This window comes from Pecten maximus, chromosome 10, assembly GCF_902652985.1.
Source record: "Pecten maximus chromosome 10, xPecMax1.1, whole genome shotgun sequence".
In the NCBI taxonomy this organism is placed as follows: domain Eukaryota; kingdom Metazoa; phylum Mollusca; class Bivalvia; order Pectinida; family Pectinidae; genus Pecten; species Pecten maximus.
Genome location: NC_047024.1, coordinates 11,157,345 through 11,166,810, shown reverse-complemented (window position 1 = coordinate 11,166,810; position 9,466 = coordinate 11,157,345).

The window sequence follows — 9,466 nt, the reverse complement described above, 5'->3', positions numbered from 1 at the left end:
TGTACAAAATAAAACAAAAAAAAGGCAAGACAACTAAATATACTGATAGTCGGTCTCACGTGCATGCGCGCTTCCATAGGCACAGTTCCCCAGTCTCGTATCCAAGCAGAATTCAACTAAAATGTCTTCTACATCCTTGCAAACGGGGACCGGGCGAAATATATTTATCACAGGGAACATCTCCAAACCATTTCAAAAATTATATGTTTTTTTTGTTTTTTTGAAAGCGAAAGCTTCTTAACTTGCGTTGTCATCTTTAGGCACTGAACTAACACCATGGGTGTCTATCCTGTGGAATCGATGACATGTCATTTGGTATGCGGCCGACTTTAATATGATATTCCTAAACTATTCAATCATAGGAATTAAATTGCCTGAATTAAGATATTTAACATCGGAATATCAAATATGCCCAATGATGGACTTAATGAATATTGTTGAAAAGTTATCAAATAATTAACTACTTCGCTTACCTTACACTGAGCTCGACCCAAACAGGCTCCTAAAGCTGACCTCCAGACAGACATCATCAGGCTGTGGATAAGTTATATTAAGCAATAAGTTTTGAGTAAGGGGAGGTAATCCAGGTAGGATCATATATATATTCATACGCCAACTGGGCAGTTTATGATATGTGTATACTTCCTTATTAGACAATATACAACACCATTTCGATTGATCATGAGTTGTTGGTTAAATAAGTTGGAGTGGGAGAATCCCACTATTTGACTTACATGTGTGGTGTTGTTTTAACTTAAAAACATTCCTTTTGTTCTGATAAGCCTAAAGTTCTGAAAATCATTTAACGCTTCCTTTTGTATCTAGCATATATCGCGTTATAGCTATAAATACAACAGGCGAGATTTTGGTGAAAGTAGGATTATGCAAACTTTATGAAGAGAGATTCTTCTTATAAACGGTACATATTTCAGAAATGAGGTCAAGATACAGTAAGGGCGGGTTGAACTTGATTTGATCTTCTGTTTACGAGTGATTTGTTAAAACGCACAGGGACAAACGAACTTCTCAACAGATGATGTGTAGGGCTTTAAAAGGAAAGGTCTGTTGAAATATCTATTGTAATTATATATGGGGCAAAGAAGTAATTCAAACAGTGTAAACAATAACAACCCTTATTGTTTACACTGTTTGAATTACTTCTTTGCCCCATATAATCATTACAAGTAATTCGTATCCTCCATACATTTATGTGAGGATCCAGTGTTATCTGGATTATACTGTTCATATTACTTCTTTGACCCTTATTGTAATTATATATATATATCGACATATCCACATGTCGATGCGAACTTACCGTGTGGGCGAACACACGTTAGGTAACATTATGCTTGGACAGTTTGACAGACAACCTGTTCATTGTGTTTCATTTGTGGTGTGTTATGGTTCGATTCAAACAGGAAACTTTCCGTTTACCCAAAGAGATTTGTATGAAGTTATTGTTATTTTATGAGGACTCTGTGTGTTTTTTCCTCTTTAATCTAATGGTAAACAATTTGAATGTGAGGTTTCCAGCAATGTTAATTTTCCAAAGTGGTCGGTCTTAAGATTTTTGAACACTCAGAGGCCACTCACTGATGCATTTCTTTGTGCCATCAAAGTTGGTTCCCTTGGCTATACATTTAACCCAAATTAATTGACGAGACCTAATTACCAACTAAATTACTAAACTAAGAACGCAGATAATATTTATTTTTTGATCATTTTGTGTGTTTTTTGTTGTTGTTGTTTTTTTGTGAATAAATGACATTTTGAATGTCTTCCATAGCCAGTCCATTTAAAAATATTTAGCGTGTAGAGAGCTTCATCACTTACCCTAATCCTGCAAAGATCAAAACTTTGTCAATTGTACAAAGGGTTGATGCAATCTTTGATGAAAGCCCTTACATCCAAAAGTCAAAAGGTTTAAGACAAACCTCTAGTAATGTAGATTTCGCTACCAACAATACTCCAGGTACCAGGTATTAGGTGTGGTCGATGAAGACAAACACTGACATTGCCATTCATATTCTCGGACGCCATATTAGATTCCATATTAAGTGTTTTGATGTGTAAACCAACATCAATCGATTATGCAGCATTCCTTTTTTTTCCATTTTGACACAAAAGGGGGCCATGTTTGAAACTGCAATGCCTATTTGTAAACGTAAGCGTAAAAGTTATTGTATTTGCTTCTTGCCTGTTGGCCATTTTGAACCTAACATTTCAGTTGTCAAAGTTCAAAATGGCCACCTGACTGCCATTTTGACTTCTGAACAGTCTTAAAATTACATATTAACACCTAGAGACTAACGGGAACTATTACATATAAACTTTGAGAAAGAGCCACAAAGAACTTAATGAAAAAGAGTTTCTGTACGAATATGCATTGCGATAAGGAGGTTCTTACTGGTATGGAAGGCTACTCCGTTGGTCACGGGGGATAACCTGATGCGGGTCACTGTAGTTACCTGCATCCAATATGGCGGTAGGGCGGAAACAGTGAGTATTGACTGATATGAATTATCAACGTTTTTTTTCAATTTTATATGGCACTCTGAGTATGCGTACCGATAGTTGGTTCAATATAAATGTAATATGAAGCGATGAGTTAGCGATACTTGCTGTAATTAAGCTGATATTAACAGCGTTAGTTTTGGCATGATGACAGTAACTGTGAGTATATGATGCGGGTATCTGATAAGGTAATTTGAAAAATGATGCGGGTTACTGCTAAAATTAAAGAGTAACTGAATATGATGAGTATAACTGTAGGAAAAATGACAAACATATAAATCACGTTCCGTATAGTAGCTATACATCTAGATATACATGTAGATAGATGAGCACGCTCGGCGTTATTAAAATATATAATACACCTAGTTATACATAATTATGTACTAAATGACATTTTCATTATATATATTGACAACTGTCAAAAACAAAATATGTAAAGACTAAATTATGTACAAATAATACTTTCAAAAAGAAATATGTACAGAATTGATTATGTACATAAAACAATCCTGAAAGAATGCATGGAATGCTCCGGAGCATGGTCGGCCATCGTAGATAACACGATTTAAGCGCTGGTTTGTCAACTGAGAGTTGTCGTAAAGTTATATCAGGTGATATAATCACCGACACCCTCGTGGTAAAATCCATTTGAAGTAAGTTGATATGGGGTTTGACGAAGCTTACAATTCCAATGAAAAGACGTTATCAACCGATCCACACAACTTGTCATTTGTTGCTGCATTGAATGAAATATAGCAATGTCCATATACAAGAAAAGTAATGCGATTAAACAAACAGATGTGTTTCGATATTACCATTATTTCCCATTTTTTAAAATATTTTATTAATGTCCATCTACATCTATATTTTATTACAATAGCGTTGTTTTACATGGGTTTCATATCGTATACACAAGGTCTTTTCGACTTCAAACTGGTTAACAAAGCTCAAAGCTTCATTGAAATGTAAATCCACAAAATCGTCATCAGATAACATCACACCAGAATGTCCTAGCCGATTAGCTCGACCCTCTTTACATCCTGGATATACGAAAAACTCAGTTATTTTAGCTTTGATGATATACGCATAAGAAAGGCACACCGAAGTTTTAAATATTCTTCAATAAGCTTTTTCTTCAATACCTTCGATAAAATACTCATGTTGTTTTTCTTAATTAGCTCTGTATCCATTATGAATATACTTCAGCACATAAATTATGTGTTCATTCAATACGAATAACGATATAATATAATCTTTGTAGATGTAGTTGTCTTCTTTCCACAGTTTTCCAAAATTTTAAAGCGTTGCGCAAATTACTCAATTTTTATCTTTCCATCTCTTTTGACAGACTAGCTTTCCTCTATCAATGATTTTATGTCTCATACATGAACATTGTAGTGTTCAAATTTTGAAGAAGTGTAGCGTCTATCTTAATGATTCAAAATCTACACCTCTCGTTTAAACAACAAGAAGACAGTCTTTCGACCATTTTTTATGTTCCGTTTCGATGATATCTAGATATTCCCATGATTTCAGAATCACTCCACACATAAAACACTGAACTTAGTCACTAATTCCATTGTAAAAAACCTGTTACGTGCAAGGTTACATGGAGTCTTATTTGAAGTTGCCACTACTTAAAGTGTTCAAACGGCTGTCAAATTGACGCATCGAGGGATGTTTAGGAGTAAATACTTGTGGTACATGTTGTGTGCTCTCGCTTAGGAATAAAAGTTTTTTGAACAAGTCTCCAGATATAGACACAGTCTTCTTACCTTCTTTGATTGACATACGCAGTTGACTTTTATCTTTCTTTATGGTGACTTGTTCTGTAATATCCAAACGACAGACTATTTTATTCGCAGAGACTTGTGATAAAGTAATATCTTCACTTGTTACTAAATCTATTTGAGCTTGAGCCATTATGTTTTATTTTTTTTGATAGGTGTCCTTATTTAAGACGTACTAAACTGATCCTTATTTCTTATCAGCACGAGGTCATTTAAACATAGAACTAGTGAAACACATAGGTAGACTACAAAGCTTTAAGGTCAAGATTTCTCAAATCCTCACTAGATCCTCATCAAATCCTCATATTCTCACGAGGATCCTCATAGATCCTTATCGATCCTCACTAAATCCTCAGATCCTCATTTATCCTCACTAAATCCTCAGAACCTCATCCTCAAATCATCATTGGTCCTCACTAAATCCTCAAATCCTTATTAGTCCTCACTAAATCCTCAGATCATCATTTATCCTCACTAAATCCTCAGAACCTCATCCTCAAATCCTCATATCCTCACTAGGATCCTCATTGATCCTTATCGATCCTCACTAAATCCTCAGATCCTCATCCTCAAATCCTCATTGGTCCTCACTAAATCCTCAAATCCTCATTGGTCCTCACTAAATCCTCAGATCCTCATTTATCCTCACTAAATCCTCAGAACCTCATCCTCAAATCCTCATTGGTCCTCACTACATCCTCAGATCCTCATTTATCCTCACTTAATCCTCAGAACCTCATCCTCAAATCCTCATTGGTCCTCACTACATCCTCAAATCCTCATTGGTCCTCACTACATCCTCAGATCCTCATTGGTCCTCACTACATCCTCAGATCCTCATTGGTCCTCACTACATCCTCAAATCCTCATTGGTCCTCACTACATCCTCAGATCCTCATTGGTCCTCACTACATCCTCAGATCCTCATTGGTCCTCACTACATCCTCAAATCCTCATTGGTCCTCAATAAATCCTCAGATCCTCATTTATCCTCACTAAATCCTCAGAACCTCATCCTCATTGGTCCTCACTACATCCTCAGATCCTCATTTATCCTCACTTAATCCTCAGAACCTCATCCTCAAATCCTCATTGATCCTCACTACATCCTCAAATCCTCATTGGTCCTCACTACATCCTCAGATCCTCATTGGTCCTCACTACATCCTCAGATCCTCATTGGTCCTCACTACATCCTCAAATCCTCATTGGTCCTCACTACATCCTCAGATCCTCATTGGTCCTCACTACATCCTCAGAACCTCATCCTCAAATCCTCATTGGTCCTCACTACATCCTCAGATCCTCATTTATCCTCACTTAATCCTCAGAACCTCATCCTCAAATCCTCATTGGTCCTCACTACATCCTCAAATCCTCATTGGTCCTCACTACATCCTCAGATCCTCATTGGTCCTCACTACATCCTCAGATCCTCATTGGTCCTCACTACATCCTCAAATCCTCATTGGTCCTCACTACATCCTCAGATCCTCATTGGTCCTCACTACATCTTCAGATCCTCATTGGTCCTCACTACATCCTCAGATCCTCATTGGTCCTCACTACATCCTCAGATCCTCATTTATCCTCATTAAACCCTTAGTCCCCTCATTACCCTCATTCTGTACATATTTCACTGGGTACATATTTTCTTTAAATAGTTTTATTTGTACATAATTCATTATGTACATGTTTTACTTTGGAAAGTTTTATTTGTACATTTTTCATTTTGTACATATTTTCTTTTTGAATGTTGAAATGTTGAAACTTGTCATTTAATACATATTTATGTATAACTAGGTGAATCGGCCATCGTAAAAATGAATTCGGTATATAAACTTGTACACGTCATGATTGTACCTACCATTTATGATTGAGATCACCCATCCCCGTCCACGGAGATCATTTCAATAAACAATGGTATAATAATTACAAATACATCCGTGTTATATTTACTAACCCACATCAATGTATTGCATATTATATACCCCATTCCATGCTAATTATTTCAAATCCTTGTAATTGTAACAGTTTGGATTTCATGGTATGCGTGATATATCGAGCTTTGTATGGATTTATCATTTGAACGCCCTCTCCGATCCGCAATCATCCAATGATTGATCAAAATGACGCTTTTACGTTGCGTTATACTTAAAGTTAAGTGTAGTAATTGTAGATTTAATTTTAAGTTGAATATGTTGAGTGCTTAGCAGGAGTAGAACGACTGGTTCGCCCGTTGTTAGTATAATGTGACCGGATGTGGTGTTCTGTCGATAGTGTTAGTACACCAACCGTGATCTGCTGGTTGTCTTCGGCAGTATGCTTCAGTGACGTAGCACTATCACAAGGAGACTTAACACAAACATACCGCAGTCTCCCAAAGCACACATACTCACCTACCACACGCATACAAATCGCAAACCAAACCAAACTGTACGATGTATGTACAATGTGCACAAACTGTTCTATTTACCTCGTTAACCAAATGAAAATTGAAATTTAACCTTTTAAATGAATCAGGTCTTTGACCTGTGCTGTGTAGATATTTCAAGAATTTAAAAGTAATTTGAAGTGGCCTCAGTTATCTGTTTCGACGAGACAGTAATGTTTCAGATCACGCCGTGTAGGAAACATGGCTGCCTCTCCTGGGGACGCAAGGCTACCCAGGACAAGACTTCATAGTTGACTGGAGGCATTGTTATCGTTAGGAGAACTTCGAGGGCGCGATGACCTGCGACCTGATATATATTTATCTTATTATTTCATGGATTTTACTTCTGCTATTAAAGCCTTTAAGGATGTCGAGGAAAGGTAGTCGGAACAAAAGGGCAGGTGACTATCGTAGACGTTGCATTCCCTTGGGTTAACTCGATCTCTCAAACGTATACAAGGTCATAGGATAATTAATGTCTGTGATACGGTCTTATTATGCGACCGAAAAGACGATTTGTTGGTGTTTGTTTCGATAGAAACCTTGATGTGTCGCGTTTCGAAATTTCGATCATTATGAATAAAACATTGAAAGATTATGTTTCACGTTGATAATTAAAGTATATTCATACCGTTGGAATGATGTCACTTTTAGGTACTTTGTATCAGTAATGCAAATCTATCTAGTTATTTAGTTAGTTAGTTTATATCGTAGTTTTGTCATCCTAATATAAACCATAAACAATGGATTCGTAGGCATTTTTCATGAAATAGATACAAATGAATTTATAATGGGTAATTGTTGACATGTTTTAATTGCTGTTATCCCCACAACCTAAAACCGATAAATACAAAATGTCTTCCCTAAACTTAATATATTTACATTTTCACTTCGCTCCGCCTCAATGAACATAGTAAACTCAGTTCACTTCATTTCCCGTTGAAGATTTTGGGTCGCGTGCTTCTGTTCTGAGAGACGAATCACTTTCTTGCCGGCGTGTGAATACATTCATGGCGATCGAGTTCTGTACCGCCTCAGACTTGAATGTACTTTCATTTTGTGAATTGTGTAACATTGTTATAAACGTATATAAACACAAGTGGAATAGCCGCTTTATGTGCTAATAAAAATGCCAATATAATGCAGACAGTTTAGAAAACAGGATCTGACAGAACACTGACACTCCCGATAGCACCGAGCTTATGACCTACGTAGCGCAGTAGGTGTAACGTTACTGTAGCTATATCTCGAATGCCATGCTTGATACCATTTTAGTGGTCACAGAAAATAAACCTCAATTTTAACACTATTTAACAACACAAAACAAACTGTAGCAGCAGTATGCTATATCGAGCACAGGGACACATTATTGTCGTAATTTGACTCAATCTAAACATATGGAGGACACAAGTTTCCAGCTGTCGAATACTGCGATTTTCAAATCAATGCTTCTTTATTATCAGAATTTACATCCCAAAACGCCAGTACGACAATGAAATCCAATATTTCAAGAGCACAATGTACATCATCAGCTAACCTGCGACTAAAATCCACATTGTTACACTTTTTCTGGAGCTCTGAACATACGGTCACAGGGGTTCGGCGTTAAATTTTGAGTAACATATGACATCTATAAATAATCGAAAGACTAAAAATCCAACATTCACTCAAATTATAAAACCTTACAAAATCCATTTTTCAAGGCTTTAGAGAGAATATAAACTCTGTTTTTAATGTTGTGATATTTCACTTCAAACAGCTGTCGTCACGTTAACCTTGTGCTCATTTTTAACCGAGTCCCTGTGTCTCGAGTGATCAAATCACACACATACTATACTGTCAACACTGCACTTTAAATTCGTTTTTATTATACAATATCATAAATATTTGTTATAAATGAATATTTTACCTTGAAAATATCGTATTTATGTGTATCAACATCGTAATAATCAAAACGTGTATGGGACTATATTTTGTGTTGCCTTGGCGACGAGAATAGCTGACTGTCTGCCGTTCCACTACTGTGCACACATGTACGATAAGTATAACAATGTTACAAAATGACATACTTACGTCACACCGTTGTGACCGAATTTTGCACTCTGGTGGCGAAGTTTTTAATTTGGTTAACGTAAATATAAGGATTGATTGTCAATTTTGTTGCTTGCATGGTCTGATGAAGGGAAGTGAACCTCGTGCAAATGGTACATGAACTGCTTCGCAGTTCACTTCATTTGCACGAGGTTCACTTCCCTTCATCAGTCCATGCAAGCAACAAAATTGACAATCAATCCTTAAGTAATGTTTCTGTATGAATTCGGGAAATTGATTTCACTTTTGTTGTACCATACATTGAAATTTAAAATGCAGTTTTTAAACGTAGATAAGGAATACTTTTTTTTAATCAGTGTTATGTAATGCGAATTCCTGATTGTAATTTCTATGCAAATGATACATATACATTAAGATGCTTACCTTCTCCCGTACACGTGCCTTATTCTCCTTGTATTTGTTCAGGGACTCCTTGCAAACCTATATATCATTGGTTTTTGTCCTCATTGTATCTATCGAGCCTGACCTAAATATCAGTTTATGTGGCAAAGGATAGGGATATTGTATTTCGTCAGATCATGTGTGCATAATATGAAATGAATTAAGTCCTTGGCTGGATTGGACGACAGTCTTCTCGCATCAACTAGGTCATCTGAAGGTCTAATGGTTGTATTGG